The sequence below is a fragment of the Eleutherodactylus coqui genome, chromosome 5, assembly GCF_035609145.1.
Source record: "Eleutherodactylus coqui strain aEleCoq1 chromosome 5, aEleCoq1.hap1, whole genome shotgun sequence".
Classification (NCBI taxonomy): Eukaryota; Metazoa; Chordata; class Amphibia; order Anura; family Eleutherodactylidae; genus Eleutherodactylus; species Eleutherodactylus coqui.
Window position 1 is genome coordinate 233074939 of NC_089841.1, and position 17082 is coordinate 233092020.

At 43.9% G+C, this 17082-nt stretch overlaps 1 long non-coding RNA gene across 1 annotated transcript; it reads right to left on the reverse strand.

Annotated features, from left to right (window-relative positions):
- Positions 1–257: 257 nt before the first annotated feature.
- On the reverse strand, positions 258–15403 carry LOC136628427 (uncharacterized). The gene is made up of 3 exons (XR_010792877.1): positions 15361–15403; positions 3044–3114; positions 258–585 (listed from the first exon to the last, which is right to left on the reverse strand). It is a non-coding gene; the product is annotated as an uncharacterized lncRNA (long non-coding RNA).
- Positions 15404–17082: the final 1679 nt, after the last annotated feature.

Below are 17082 nucleotides of genomic sequence, written 5' to 3' on the forward strand. Positions count from 1 at the left end.
AAATAGGCTGAACTAGATGGACACTGTCTTCATTCAACCTAACATACTATGCTACTATGTATTTCAATAAGATATGTAGAGGCCGATTTTAAGGCATGCATTTCACATGGTGTTTCCATATTTTTGTCCACCCCCTGTACATATTAGCCAAAATGTACATACTGAACCAAAACACTGTTCTAATAAAATGACTTAGGAAGATACTGTAAAGGTTCTTTTATTCTACATCAAGCCATTTTTTACAAAAGGCAATAAAAGTCAAACATTGCAGACTTCCAAGTTACTCATCAAGTTCTGTGAAAGTAGGAACGTAATGATTGTTTTATGCAAAGACTTGTCCCTCCTCCCCGAGGTTACTCTCGTTCAAAGAACTAGGATGTCACTGAGCGCTGCACAGACGGAGAACATCGAGGAAGGTTTATTCAGGTGCAAAGAAAACCCAAACCTCCATGTAGCTCTTTTTGTCTTACTCCTCATCCACACATTTTGTCTTCTGTCTACTCCAGCACCGTACAGGTTAAACCACAGAGGACAATGTGTGCCAGTGTTCTGGATTTTCAATGCCAAGGACATTCCTCCTAGCAGCTGGACATAAACTAGAGATTAAATACATTCATATATCAAGCCCTGTATATCAAGCTAACAGCCATCCATTGCATGTTCACTTTAAATGTAACACAATAGAGGTTATATACAATATAGCAGTTTTTCACTCTTCGGGAAGTCACATGTGTCCCAGACATGTGATGCTGCAGAAATGCTTAGCTATTGTTTTTTTTTGGCTTGAAATGGTTGCCTGCCCTTCCTGTCTTCCAGTGCTGACATGAAAGTGACCCTCCGCTTCACAATAAAAATGTCACAGTACTTACAGAACGTCTACTTAACATACCAAGTATCCTCCTTTTCAGTGTGGCTGCTAACATTCATTAAAATCAATGAGAGCCGTGCCTGCAATTACAAGCGCCGGCCACTATACGGAGGTCGGAGCACTTGCTTCTGCTCCGTATCTCTGATTGCTCTGATCAGCTGATTGGGCTGGGTCTTGAGTGGCAGACCCCAGCCGATCACCTATTGATGAGCAATCCTGAGGATAGGTTATTAATAGCATTTGCCTGGAAACCCTATTTAAGAAAAGAAAGGCAAAAACATTATTACAAAAATAGACTATTGAAAAGCTGCTGTCTTGTGACGGTCTATTTATTGTCTGTGTTTGGAGCACAGTCTGTACTTTTCACCCAAGTCTAGTTCTTCACAATAAACTGTGCCTTTCTTTGACCATCTCTAAAGTTTGGAGGAACTTCATGTTTATTCTTCAGGGTCTGTCCTCTACAGGCGGCTTATCTCTAACTGGTTTCCTTGCAGTAACTTTGTGGTCATTTGAACAGTAAAACCGCAGCAATGGCGCATCCATAAATTCACATATACGGTCTCGGTAATCATAGATGACGTTTCGTCAAGTGTCGGTAAGGAAAAAGGTGTTTCGTATTTTGTTCTTTTGTTAGGAGTGTTTGTACAGCTAGGGGCTTATTCACATGAACACTTTCACGCTGCTATTACATGCGCAGAATGTGCACGTGTAATATGCACTAAATAGAACCTATTGGATTTAATAGCTTGGGTGAAGTGTGTTTTTGGCACACAGCTTGCAGCTGCGCAAAAAAAAGCAGCATATCCTATTTTGTGCATATTGCACACGAAAAACGCACATATTAAAGTAATTAAACTCAATTGCCTATTGAAATCAATGAAATACAGCCAAATACACTTATCGTGTAAATGTGCGCGTAAATACGCTTATGCCCGGGTGTAGCCAGCCTAAACGTACATGCATAGGGACGATTTTTTTGTGCGATTTTCTCACTGGAAAATCGGTCTAAAAATCAGATGGAAACAGCAGCCATTCATTTGGAATAGATGTATACAGAGGAGTAGGCTGAAGCTTCTGGGCCCCAATGCAAAACCTGTAATGGGGCCCTCAACTATAATGGTTTATTCATTGTACTGGGCTCCCTATATGGAGAAGAGAGGCCTTATGGGTCCCCTAAGGCTCCTGGGCCGGGTGCAACCGCATCCCCTGCATCCTCTATAGTTATAGTGTATACACACAGGGTATAGTCCAAGTAAGGGCAGCTGCACAGGGGAGGTATTTGCATGGGCAATTAGGGGAGGTATTTGCATGGTCAACTTTTGCACATGCAATAAGCAGCAAATAGAGCCCCATTTCAATGGGTTCATTCTCATAGTTCAAAAAAAGCCATGACATGCTCTATTTTTGTGCGCATTTGCGTCCCCGAAAACACTGCGCAGACCCGCAAACACGGCACCTCGTTAGGCTAATTAGCCCTTTAAATGAGGCCGGAGGTCATTCCTCCAACCGTGTGAACGAGTGATGCCTGCGCAAATACGCTCAGTATTAGCACAGGCACGGGCAGAAAAAAACACACCCTCACTGCGCAAATACGTTGTTCAGGAGCGAGCGTTTTTGCTCTTACACTCATGTACAGCCGCCCCTAAAAAGATTGCAGCATGTCCTATTCTTGTCCAATTTTCGGAAGAGAATAGCACGTCAGTGTGCAGCGCTGAGAACATGGACGGGATGTCCGAGCGCTGTCCGATGCGAATTGCACCCGAGAATCTCGGGCCCAACTTTTAATTCCCCTGTGTGCATACGGCCATAGGAGGGCTCATACACTTGGCATGTTATGGATCCCTACGGTATATTATAGAGCCATGCTGAGTAACAAATAGCAAGCTCCGTCACATGCTGGATTATAAAGCTGTTCAACCCTTGTAGTGTCACTTCTTACACGAGGCCATCGGGACTCTGCAGGTCACCTTACGGGTTTATGAATGAACCTTCATTATGATATCCTTATAAATGTAATTATCACTTTACAAGTCATAATAAATACTGATATGTTACTATTAGCATTCAGACAATTAGCTAAAAGGTATTTAAAACATATATATATTTTATGTAGACATTTTTGGACAAATCATAGTAAGGTGGATATACTTAAACAGGAGTCGGATCAGATGGTACCTCTAGTTTTGGAGCCAGTGGGTATTGGCATTGTCATCTGCTGTGTGATTCATGCAGGTATGGTACAGGATCTGTGGAACATAGTTACATGTGACACTCTGAAAACAGATAGCTTTGGGCTATTGTGTCTAGATATACTCTATAATCAGAGTATCTGTAATTCTGTCTGGTGCACTCTACATGAATTAATGATTTGGCACCCATTAGCACCCAGTAGCCTCAAGTTCAAGGATCTTAGCACTTCGGTTTGTAGCACATACTTAATAACTGAACCGTACTTGTAACCAGTGGTGGAGTAAGGGGACCATGGGCTCGGGACTGTTCACACAACTAGGACCCCCACACACCTATACAGCACCCCTTCCTTCCCCCCAGTAGAATATTCTCTGGTTAAACATTAAATAGGTGTGGATTTACTGTGGATTTTCCACTGCAGAACATCCTCAGCAAATCCGCCACATACCTCCAAAAACATCATAAATATAATGCGGTGGGCTAGATACAGCAGCTACGCTTTATTATACCTGTAAACAATAGTTACTATATAATGTAATCAATTGCTGTCTCTACACAGTGATAGTGATTACAGTGCAGTTACCTCCAGTGATCTCTTCCTGAGGGCTTATCCACACGAGCGTATATCGGCCGTGTTTTCACGACCGGGCGATATACGCAACCATTTTATGCATTGGATTCCAATGCATCAGTTCAGATGGCCAATTTTCCGATGCGTAAAAACGGCCAGCCCAAAAGGATAGCTCATACAGTGCGTATTCCGGACAGCCTTTTTTCACGCCGGCCAGAAAAGATAGTTCTGGACCTTCTGGATCTTTTTGGCCAGAATACGTCGGCCGCTTCCATAGACTCCTATGGGAGCCTATGAGAGCTGCTGGAAAAGGGAGGTGAGAGTCTCCCAAACCCCCTTCCCCTTTGCTGCCCCTCTCCACCCCTTGCCGGCTGTGGGCAAATAAAGGGGAGGGAGGTGTCAGGATATTAGCACACTAGCTTCCGCCCTATCCCGCTCCTTCCCTTTGCCGACAGCCAGCAATGAGCGGAGAGGGGGAGGAAAGAGGGTGGGAGTTTAGCAGAGCTGAACTCTCCCCCTCCCCCCCCCCCCCCGGCTGACAGTATTCTGGGTGCAGCGTATATTCACCGCACCCCCCGGGCCATCTGAACGGGCACATGAACAGGAGATGCAGCCGCGACTTGGTCATGGCTGCCTCTCGTTCATAAGATTTTCGGCTGCACTGCGGCCAAGATGCGGCCGACTGAAAATCGCTGCATCTGTATGAAGGAGCCCTCATGCTGCAAATCTTACTCAACTTTTTAGTATGCCCCTATTGTAATAAGGAGCCTACTGTGGTCCCACCTAATATTAGTGATGCCCTCTTTGATGCCACTTAGTAATAGCACAATCTGTGGCCCCAAATGGTATAGAAACTCTAATACAAATGACCATATTGATGATCAGGGATATTAGATTTAATTCTATTTACCAGACTGCGCATCGAAGACAAATAAACGCCATCTTATATCACCACCTAAATCATTTTTTATGTCAATCGGAGCAGAATTGTGGCGCTCATCTGCACATGCGCTGGTAGACGACGTCACGGCACACACTTCGCGGCGCTGCATGCACGTGAGGAGCGGACTTTTTGGCAGGACAAGCAGCTAGTAAGGAAGGTGCAGCATGCCCTCCGGCCGCTCTGCCTCATTTATATGCCGCCTGGGAGAATTTCAAACCCGGAATTATTCAGATTCGCTTTTACCAACAGGCCAATACAACCTATTGGATGAAAGAGGGGATCGTTATTATTGTAGCGCTGTTCGTCGTTCACATCAAATATATAAAAGCCTACAGGCTTTTTCTTGCACCGCACTTTGACCCCTTCGCCTGACTCTAGGTGGATGATTTTGGTGTCATTAGATTAGTGACATCCTTATCACCGCCGTAAAATCCGAAAATTTGAGTTTGATACATTGAGTGACCTGTGAGGGCAGCAAAAACTTGCAATGTTAAGTCTATGGGCGCAAACCACTAGTGAAGGGTTGCTAAGTAGTGCAAGACACAAGCGGTGAGGAGAGAGTGAGACTGGTTTCATACAGGCGAGGGCGATGTCAGGCGTGATTCACAGCCCAATATTGCACCTTCCACAATGTGAAAGACTCATTGATGTAAGGCATTTTCATGTGAAGACTGCCTCACATCACTATGGGGAATCCCTTCATCACCACAGGGATAAAGGCATTCCCCTAGCCGTGGCTGTCACAGCCACAGCAGAGGATGGCGGAGCTCTCCCATTGCTTTCAATGGGAGGGAGAGGGGAGAGGGAGAGAGAAGCGGAAAGAAAGAGAGAGAGAGAAGTGGTGAGAGAGCAAGAGAAGCAATGAGAGAGAGAAAGAGAGTTAGAGAAGCATCGAGAGAGAGAAGCGGTGAGAGAAGGAGATAGAAGCAGCAAGAGAAAGAGAGAGAAGCGGCGAGTGAGATATCCAAAGTAGGGAATTTTAAAAAAGACAGAAGACAGAGTCACACTGCCCATACGCAGTCTCATGCGCAAAAACAATATATTCTTACGCCATCCAGTAGCAAAGCATTTATGTTAAATGTGTGTATATATATATATTTATTTTTTTTTACTTGGGAGCCTATGGGGTACAGATGGCTGATGAATCTGTTGGAGGCAACCAGCTCAGCCAACCAGTACAAAAAATATACGTTGCATGTACTGTATACTTTTTTAACGTAAGAGGCTACTATGCAATGGATGGTATTTATTGGAAGGCACCCATTGAGTGCATACGTTTTTTTTCATCTTACACCACACATTTCGGGATATTTCACGCTAAGGGCCTGGGTAAGGACGGACACATGACTGATGCTAAACTATATTCTATTATCCTACACATTATTAGAAGAAGTGAAGAAACCATCAGTTGCCGACTGTCAGGCGCTACTTAAAGGCCCCTCTACACTGGACAACTGTTGGGCGCATAAGTGCCCGACAGCCAATCCAGCGACTATCACACAAGTGAATGGAGGCAGAGTTGGCCGTGGATTGTACTAGCCGCCCGCCTCTACTCACTACAAGCAGTTTACAGTTAGCAAGAAGCGGCTCAGCAGTCGTATATTTTCAGTAAGCCGAAAAGGAACGACAAGCGAAAACTGAGCGTCTTCTCTCTCGGTGCCCCGTCTGCGGCTGTGTGTACACAGACCAACAGCCAGAATGCTACTGAGAAGAGAACATCTGGAAGGTTATATACGGGTGTGAAGACACAAGGATCCAAAATCTGAGAATTGAAGTTGTGATGAGTTACATGAGAATGAAGTGAACTACATGAAGAACGTTCCCGTCTTAGCTCCGCCCCCGTGCCATGCAGAGAGAGGCTTAAAGAGTCAACTTAGTGATTTGGCTGGCAGTAAACAAAGTGAACCCTGCACAAGGGTTATGAGCGGTACAGCCGAGCCGCAGATAGCTGCTAACGAGCTCATAGATAGAATTGGTTTCTTTACAACTTTCTGGTATGTTTCAGTTATCATGTCAGAATATATCAATGTTATGTAGATAAAGAAGCTCCGGACTTAGAATCGGACACAAGTGTTTTGGTATTTTTAGTGCAAACAAGAACCTTTTGTTATTCACATTAACCCCTTAAGGACAGGGCCTATTTTGGGCTTAAAGGGGTTGTCCCGCGGCAGCAAGTGGGTCTATACACTTCTGTATGGCCATATTAATGCACTTTGTAATGTACATTGTGCATTAATTATGAGCCATACAGAAGTTATAAAAAGTTTTATACTTACCTGCTCCGTTGCTGGCGTCCTCGTTCCCATGGAGCCGACTAATTTTCGCCCTCCGATGGCCAAATTAGCCGCGCTTGCGCAGTCCGGGTCTTCTGCAGTCTTCTATGGGGCCGCTCGTGTAGAATGCCGGCTCCGTGTAGCTCCGCCCCGTCACGTGCCGATTCCAGCCAATCAGGAGGCTGGAATCGGCAATGGACCGCACAGAAGCCCTGCGGTCCACGGAGACAGAGGATCCCGGCGGCCATCTTCAGCAGGTAAGTATGAAGACGCCGGACCGCCGGGATTCAGGTAAGCGCTGTGCGGGTTGTTTTTTTAACCCCTGCATCGGGGTTGTCTCGCGCCGAACGGGGGGGGGGGGGTTTAAAAAAAAAAAAAAACCGTTTCGGCGCGGGACAACCCCTTTAAGGACATAATGATATTGGGGGCGGGGGGGGGGGGGGGGGGGTTCCTTTCCAATTTTGAAGAGCCATAACTTTTTTATCTTTCCATCAGCACGGCCGTATAAGGGCTTGTTTTTCGTGTGGCGAACAATATTTTTTATTGGTACCATTTTTGGGTGCATATAATGTGTTGTAAAACTTTTAGTATTTTTTTTTAAACAGGGAGAGAAAACACATCAATTCTGCCATTATTTTTAATTTTTAAAAAAATTTTTACAGCGTCAATCATACAGCATAGATGACACAATACTTTTTTTGCCTCAAGTCAGTACAATTACAACAATACCAAAAACATTATCATTTTTTATGGTTTTTCCACTTTTGCACAATAACAACCTTTTTTAAAATTATTTTTGCATCGTTGCATTCAAAGTCGCATACTTTTTTATTTTTCCATGGACGGAGCTCTGTGAGGGCTTGTTTTTTGCATCACGAGCTGTAGTTTTTATTTATACCATTTTGGGGTACATATGGCTTTCTTGATACATGATGATAGTGTAAGACCATAGTGAAGTGTTCTCGAACTTTATGAAGCTTTACCAAAGTGACCTTGACAGACTGTAAACAAGGCTCCATATGCAACACAGTGGAGAACACTGGAACACAGTTTGCTAACAGGAAGCTGAAAACAGATAGGCGAGACACGCGGCAGATGTTCCTTGTTTCCATGCAGATACCTCATTGATACTATTGAATAAACACTGTATGTTACAGTACAATGTTACAAAGTAGCAAGCAGTAAGTATCTAAGTGTCTTAGAAATTGTTGGATTTCAAAGGTGTCAGAATTGATTGTGCCAAATTTGCAAAAAGTTTGTGCACCGCTGACTTTGCGGGCTGTGCAGACCTGCCAAACACAACATGCCGCGACATTACTATTGCATCTGCATGTCATTAGCCACTACGGTAATAAATACGATAATTTACTGTGCAGGAAACGTTATATTTCTTCTGCGGCATCCCAGTGTGGAGCCCCGCTGACTCCTCTTGTCGTAGGAAACGTTAGTTTGCTGCACACTACCCGAACGTCTTGCCCATAGAAGTCTACGGTCATGTCCGGTGTACACACTGGGAAATGTCTTAATCACTACATAAGAGGAAATCTCTGCAGCGCCAGTGAAAGGAAATGAAAATAATGTCTTCACCAGGCAACATTTAATCTACATATTATTCAATAATTTGTAGTCTGTTTTGCAGCAAAATCTAATTTACGTTCAATTTTCAATTAATCCTCTATACATGAAATACGGCGCAGATCCAACTGGAGGTTGTTTCTCTTTAAATAATGGCTGTGATTTGTAAAGCATTACCTGCATGGGTTCTTCAGATACCTTCCCACATGGATTTTCCTTTGTTTGACTGGAATTATTATTAATAATCTTTATTTGTATAGCGCCAACTTAAGGCCCATTTAGACCCAACGATTCTCGCTCAAAATTTGCACAAAGCCGTCTTTTGAGCGAGAATCATTGGGTCTAAACGCGCGGCCATCGAGAAGTTTTCGTTAACGGTTCGCTTATTGTTGTCTTTTAGCTTGCTTGGTATTTCTGCTGCCGTGTTCTGTCTCTGACTCATCTTCAGCAAGTTCTGACTCCTAGCAGGACATGTGCAATGCAAACATTCTTCTACACGCCAGTCCCGCACTCTTTGTGATACTTTTGTGTTGGAGTCAGCTTTAATTTTCCCCTGTGCTTCTAGAAGTTGTGTGCACCCCGGTACAATGCAGCTCATACAGGTTATTTGGGGCTGACCCCATGAAAACGGTTGGAAAAAGGGGAAAGCAGTGTTTTCATAACATTGCTTGTAGTGCTCATGTTGACTGCATTCTGGGGTTTTTGGTTGGCGAACTAAATAAGATTCCTCCTTTTATGTGATTGTATATACTGAGCAATTCTTTCTTCCAACATATAGTGACTGACGTAAAAACAAGCTGGCGCCCGACGCAGGACCAATTCTGCACGGCATATGGTCTCTAAGGCAGGAGTGGTGCCGGGGCAATGACAAAGAGACCCTACAGATACATGCGACTCCTGCAGTTCCTGCAAAGGGTGGCCGACATGTCCCCTATAAGTGTTTTGGTGTTTACATTGGCATTTGGACACTATGATACATAGTGTTCTTCCCATGAAGCACAATGTGCCCTAGAAAAAGGCTACATTTGGCCAATAGTTATATTTTGTGAGTACTGAAATGTCCCATTTGTATAATTGGACTTTTGCTGTTAAAAAAGAATGAACTTTTTTTGGAGCTACTGATAGTAGGCTGGGACCTTAATGTGTCTTATAAATTACCACAGAAGCATGATGTAAATGGGCTGCTACTTTTTGTAAATTGCAGAGGGTCTTTGCGCTTTACATCCACCCTGGATGCTCCATGAAGAGCAGACCAATACTTAGCTGGGTTTAATAACTGTAAAGACTTATATCTGCCACCTGTGTAGAACTTTGCTTGAATGCAACAAACACTGTAAAGACCACTTTACTACATTGTATTTTTCTACCATTAGGTCCTCTGATAACTTTCCTGAAGAGGATTATGAAGAAGGGGAGTCTACGCAGCCTCCCGGGGTATCATGCCCGCACCCCACCCCACCTAGAGTCTTCTGAAGATCTGGGCCAACCCTCAATCTCGGCTACAGTGACGCACCATGCAGCCCCAAGACAGTGAAGTCGAGGTACAACTCCAACTCCTGGTTTGCTTGTGGATCTGAATGTCCTGAACTACTTGCAAACCAGGAGGAAGGAGGATTTGGCAGACCTGTACTGCTGAAGTCTGGCCCCAGACTTCAGAGACTTCGCTAAACATAAAGTGCAACCAATAAAGACTGCGATAGCGACCTTGTTTGAGGCTGCGCAGCCACCATATGATACCAGAGAATGCTTTATTGCTCTGGACCATTGGTGGCACACCAGGACAAGGCGGCACTCTGCTCCAGCAGAGTACTTGTTGGTGCCTCCAGCACCTCCCCATCAGCAGTAGCACAGCTATATGCCATATGAAACTGGCCGTGGGTCTCATGCTTCCCTAGAGCAAACACATGGCCAGTTTCAGAGGCAGGAGACCCCTATTATGCCCCTACACTCCACACCACTTCCTAATCGCCTAATTGCCCCTCCTTTGTGGAACTTCCCCATCAGCCTGGCCCGAGCACAATGCCCAGAGGCCAAGGGTCAGAGTCCTTTGAGCCACAGGCCCCACCAAAAAGATACTTCGATGACTCGGGAAATTCTTTTCTTTGCTCATTTTCATTTTATGTTTGAGCAAAGTTATTACGTTGCTTATATACAGCATGCGCCATGTAGTTTAGTGCATTGCCTGAAAGCAATAGTCCACCTGCAAACAGTAGAGCGGCAGTATTATACTGCTGTGCCCTTCAGCTGTTAAAGGCACAGTCACAGCTGCCTGATGTATTTCTAATCAAACATTTTGTGACACACATAGCACATAGTTTTGTTGATGAAAATGGATTTGTTTTATATTGTATTTGTCTTTTTTGTGGGGGAAGGGGGAGCCATAGCGTGGTATTGGCTAATATAATTTGACAAACATCTACACAGTGGTAAACTGCCTAAAGTCAAAATCTCTTTTAAGTAAAATCTAACGTGTATGAATTTGCCAAATTATTTTGAAGCTTGCAACCCACGTCAAGGGTCCTCGTTTTCAAGTGAGTCCCCAACTCAACATGTGCCAATAAGTATCTAGCTAAACAAAACAATGGAAGCATAGCCGGCTTAAAAAAATAATGCAGTTTGGAGAGATCAGTTCATCTGGTTCCTTAAACATAGTCCATCTGCCACAGAACTGCCTCCTGAGGACTCAGAAAATAGTCCATGAAAAAGTCCCTGACTCGGAGAGCTGATGCTGCTGGTCTGCGATGCAGCCTAAGCTCATCTACAACTTCCGAGGGAGAGTTGGAGGTTCACCCTTTTCTGCATTCCAACCCGCATCATTCTCCCAGCAAAAATTATGCAGAACCACACAGGCTGTAATTACAGCACACATGTTCTCAAGTTTCAGGTAAAGCGTGCTGTGGAAAATTCTCCACTTGCTAGTGAGAACGCAAAAGGCACACTCCACAAGGCACGTATCAGTCGGTAATTAAACACCCGCCTCCCGATGTCACTTGTCTGTAGGAGCCCCTATAGTCCAGAACATACAGTAATTAACATACCAAAAAGGAGACATAAATAAAAGTACTTGACCTGTATATCTTCACTTCAGTCAATTAAGGCAAAGAAAGTGATCATTGCCAAGTGTTTACTCACAAAACTGGTGCACTAGGCTGGGTGTATTGTAAATATATAGGCCACCAGGTGTGGCATCCACAGACAATGGCGGGAATTTTTATGATAGGGTGATCACTGTAGATCCAAGGGTCAACAACAGTTTTGTGATGTCACATTGACCATTTTGAGTTAAATCTGTTATTTTAGCTCTGAAGCATTCATGTTTTGACTACTGTAACTCACTAGTGATTGGTCTTCCCCTCACTAAAGTCTCCCCTTTCCAGTCTATCCAGAACACAGTAGTTAATCTAATTTCACTGTACAACCACCACAGTGATGCTTCCACCCTGTGCCAGTCACTACACTGTTGCCTCCATCCTGTGCCAATCACTACACTGATGCCTCCATCCTGTGCCAGTCACTACACTGATCCTTCCATCCTGTGCCAGTCACTACACTAATGCCTTCATCCTGTACCAGTAACTACATTGATGCTTTAATCCTGTACCAGTAACTTCACTGATGCCTCCATCCTGTGCCAGTCACTACACTGATGCCTCTCCCTTGTGGCAGTCACTGCACAGGCTGCCCATCCACTACAGAATACAATTTAAACTCATCACTATCATCCATGAAGCTCTCCACAGTGCTGCACCGCCCTCCATCTCCTCCCTCATCTCTATTTACCACCCTACCTGTACTCCCTATTCTCCCTATGACCTTAGACTAAGTTCCACCATAGTCCAAACCTCACACTCTCATCTCCAAGACTTTTCCTAAGCTGCACCAGTTCCCTGGAATTCACTACCCCAAATAAGGTTAACCGAACCGAGCAGGGATCCTGGACGCATGTGTGAAACCACTCTTAGGGGAACCATGTTATTGTCTGGTACTTGTGTGAGGGATATAAGCGTATGTTCTATGTATTTTACAGTATGGAATGTTTACCGCACATTTCCATTTAAGTAATCCCTGCTTCTGAACAATACATATCCAAAGCAGTTTAGCACTAATATCTTTCTAGATATATTAGTGTCTATAATAATGTATATTATAATATAGGATAATCCTGGACAAACCCTTTAGATTAGTAGACTAATTGATTTTCTAGTGGACACTTTGTAACAACATGTAGTAATACAGTTGTTTCATCAGTATATACCGGGAACCCTGGAAGTACGCATCGGTGTTACTTGTTTGTTGTATATGCAGAATCTATGTGAGCCCTGCATGCATTGAACAGTCAGGTTACATGTAGAGGTCATGGCTGCATTAGTTGTCCTCTTTTAGCTCAAATGACCCTAATATTCATGCTGGCTCACAAGCAAAAACTGCTGGTTATAGTGGCAGGAAAGGGATTAGCACGGTCATTTCTTGTTAGTGTTCCTGCATTACACTAACAGCTAGGACGCTCTCGGGATAGACCGCCGCTATTGTTTCTTCTTCATACGAGTATTTTTACATCATCATGCGGATTTTTAGTTATTAGACCACAAATATATGTCAGTTGTCTGTATCGTATACAACAGAAAATAGGGAACGTTGGAGGAATATATGTAATAGTTCATTGGGTTTTAAACCACGTCCCAGCACTGTTTGTTTACAAGGTGCTTGCCCATCAGAATGGGTTACAAAACTCTGACATATCAGACTGCATGGTTGGTCTCACACAACCGGATTTAAATTGCGGAATCTGTGATTGTCACCCGCACGGACGATCCGCCGTATTTCGAACACATTAAAAAAGTAGAACATTCGCATATCCGTTCAGATGAGTGGGTTGCGATTGCGATTTCCGCAAGCGGAAATATAATTGCAGCATGTTCTATTTTTGTGCGGACTCCGCACGGACAGCTTGCAATTGACATTGCAAATAGGCTGCGGGTATCATGTCATCGCCTAGCGATGGCGCGGGAAATACAAATATTTTTTTAAAAATCTCTACTGCACATGACCGATGGCGAGCGTCCGTGGTCGTCCACAATGAAGAAATTACAGGTACATGGGGTCGCCGACCCGTCCCTGTGAGACCAGTCTATCTCAGGACTATTCAAAACATACCCCCATAATCTTGCCAACGCATTGACTATAATGGGGTCCATTCAGTTTCCGTTCAGCTGACCAGCATTTTATCGGACGAAAGGGTCCTGCATGCAGCGCCATTTCTTCCGGTATTTTGTGTCGGATCTATGACGGAACTACCAACCCAATCGCCGGCCTCAGCTGTGTACATTAATGGATGGAATCTGTGAATATAGCTTACTTTTTATTTTACAACATTTAAAAAAAATCTCGGATAACCCCTTTACGGTGTCAATGGAACAGCTATTGCTCCCCCATATGAGCTAATTGGACATATATTTTCAATGGCGAGAGGGTAAAAAGCAGCTGCCAGACTCCTTACTTCCTGCTGAAACAAAGTATAAGGCTGCTTTCACACTGGTGTTAGGGTCAGTTCGGGGTTTCCGTCTCTGTTCCATTTTTGGAGAAGAGAAACTGAAATAAAATGGAAAAAAAATGATGTTTTTTTCAATGGGGTTTTCAAAAACATGGAAAGCAAATGGAAAGGCTTGACTTTGCTTCCATTCCATTAAATTTCCATTTTTTGGATGGAAAAATAGCGCAGTCTGAAGAGTTATTTTTTCTTTAAGAAAACGGAAACTTGATAAAATAGAATTAAACTAAAGCCTTTCCATTTTATGTTTATTTTTTGGATACCCCATTGAAATCAAGGGGGAAAAAATTGGATACATTTTATTTCGGTTTCTCTCCTCCAAAAAAAGAGCACAGAAGGAAACCCTGAACTGACCCTAACACACGTGTGAAAGCAGCCTTAGGGCGCCTACCCACTTGCGTTGCCGATTTTCGCACGTGAAAAACGCGCCGTTTTCGCACGATTTCTACGCGTTTTTCGCAGCGTTTTTTGCAGCCCTCCATTGACAATCATGGGTGCATTAAGAGAAAAATAAGGAGACATATGCAACTGACAGTTCCTATGTGAAAAAACCCCACGAAACGGAAAAAAAACCCCAGATGGACAAGAACACATTCTATACTAATTGCTCTTGAGAAAAAACGCAAAACATCACAGGAAAAAAATCGCAAGTGGGTAGGCACCCTTAGGCATACTTATATCAGTGGATTTGGCTTGCTTTCATACAAAGTGCCATAACTCCGCTCAACAAAATCAATGTGCCAGTCAGTGGATATGAGTCCGTTAGGCTCCATTCACAACTGTGTCGGGCTTCCGTTTTCCTGCTCCGTTCGGGGAACAGGAAATGGGAATCCCCTGGTTAAACGGGGCCGTCTATTGATGGAAGCGAACAGCGCCAAACAGACCCCATTGACTATAATGGAATCCATTCGGTTTCCGCTGAACTGCCCGGCACTTTACAGGAAGAAGAACGTACTGCATGCAGCACTATTTTTTCCGGCGGAAGCTCCGAGCTGGGATTGTGTGGTTATGTTAGGCAAGGTCTGTATATGATAGGACTGTACAATGGAAATTGAGGTAGCAAAAGAAGATGATGGAACCCGCAACAGTACAAAGCGCTTGTGCCTACTGTTATGCCGGAACCAGACAAGCAGGGTGCCGCTTCTCTTGGAAATGAAGATCAGGCAAACTACTTATGTCGTTGTGTTAGAAATTGCGTAAGTTTTGCTTCCTATCTCATTCTGTCTCCACCCACCCAGAACCGCATCAGAGTATCTCTTCTGGATATAAACCTACAGTAGACAAGTAATCAACCCATACGTTGCAGAATTTGCTATTTGATTATTTCTTCTGTACATCTGATAGCCGGAAAAGCCACATGTACAATATTACAGAACATTATGGCAAACTCACCTCTTCTACATGGGCAAACTCAGCATAACTCCATGTGTATGTCCCTGAACCTGTTACATGTCCCTGGTTACATTAGCAGACGTATGTGGTTTTTTCACATCATGTGATTCACATCCTGTTTCACAATGGAAACAATAAAGCAGAACAATGTAGCCGGGTTATCTTGACCTGGTATTACATAGTGTGCTACCGATTCTCTGCAACATTCTTAACACAACAACTTCTCATTATACGGACAGGTATGATGTCATCAAGAGCCGCAACTCCTGCCATACTGAAGCACTTTCAGGGGCGGCAAGAGGATTCACAGTATTTCCTATAACAAATCTAAACAATACAAAAGTAAAACATAATCGGTGTTGTCATGTTCATAAAAGCCTGAACTGTTACAATATTGCACTATTTATCCTGCGCAGTGAATGCCGTAAGAAAAAAAAATCACAATGCCAAAATTGCATTTCTTTGAGGCATCCCACCTGAACTGCACTATGAACACTGTTAAAACAGCCCCCCCCCCAAAAAAAATTAAAATAAAAATAATGCTCCAGTTGTGTGTTTATTTTTTCATACCACTTACAATTTTTCCAGTACATTGCATGATACATTAAGGCTGCTTTCACAACCGCGTTAGGGGCTCTATTTGAGGCCTCTGGTGCAGATATAGCAAAAGGTCCTGCACTGCGGCTCAACATGTTGTACTATTTCATCTGGAAAACTTCAGTTGGCATGCCAGAAGCTGGACAGAGTCCGTTAGTCAAGTGGGTCCATCCGGCGCCACGTGGATTCAGCAAATGCTAGATCTTGCGATTCCAATATTTTTGCTGTTCGACTCTAAGGACAGACCTGAACAACAAAAAATAGACAGAAAAACCTGGGTGCAGGTGTGAATGTACCCGTCCACCAAAAGGCAATCCCTCATACATCCCTCCCCCCGCCTCCTGAAAGGGCTGTGCTGATTGGCTGAGCGCCTAGCAAATTACAGTCAGTGCTCAGCCAATCAGCACAGCCCTTTTTAGGGGGTGGAGATTTTTAAATCCCTGCCTGCTGAAAGTGCTGGACAGCAGTGCAGGGGAGCAAGTCGGAGGACGCGTCTGAGCGGCGTAGAGGTGAGTAAAGTTTTTTAATTTTTTTTTAACCAGCTAGGGATAATTTTCAGGGAAGCTTATATTTCAAGCCCTTCCCCGAAAATCATGCTGCAGGGGTTGCCACAAACCACTGCTTTCAATGGGGCTGGCAGCGCCGACCCCATTGAAAGCTTTGGGATAGCATGCTGGACTTCTGCCACAGCTGTGACAGAAGTCCACAATATTCTCCCTATGTTTTCAATGGAGCTAGCGCTGCTGCCGTTGGCCCCATTAAAAAAACAGTGGCGATATCTCAGCGTTTTTCTTCGAGTGTTTTCCACTTGCTCTCTCAGCGCAAGAGAAAAAAAAAACGCCAGTGGGTGTGAGCCCTTAGGAGATTTTCGGTCACAATTTGCTAAGTGGAGAAACGCAACACTCGTGTGAAAGAGGCCGAAGGCTGTGGACAATGATAACGTGTGACTGTCACATCACTTTTTAATTATTTCTAGAGAATTATATCTTCTGATCTCATCTCCACCCTCCCTGCCACCCAAGTTCATTTCTTCTTCTGTGTCCTTTAGTTTCATTTGTCCGGTTCTGTTTTCTCATTGCCATCACATTAGGTATTTAGATTACATCCTTTGCCCTCCTATGTAAT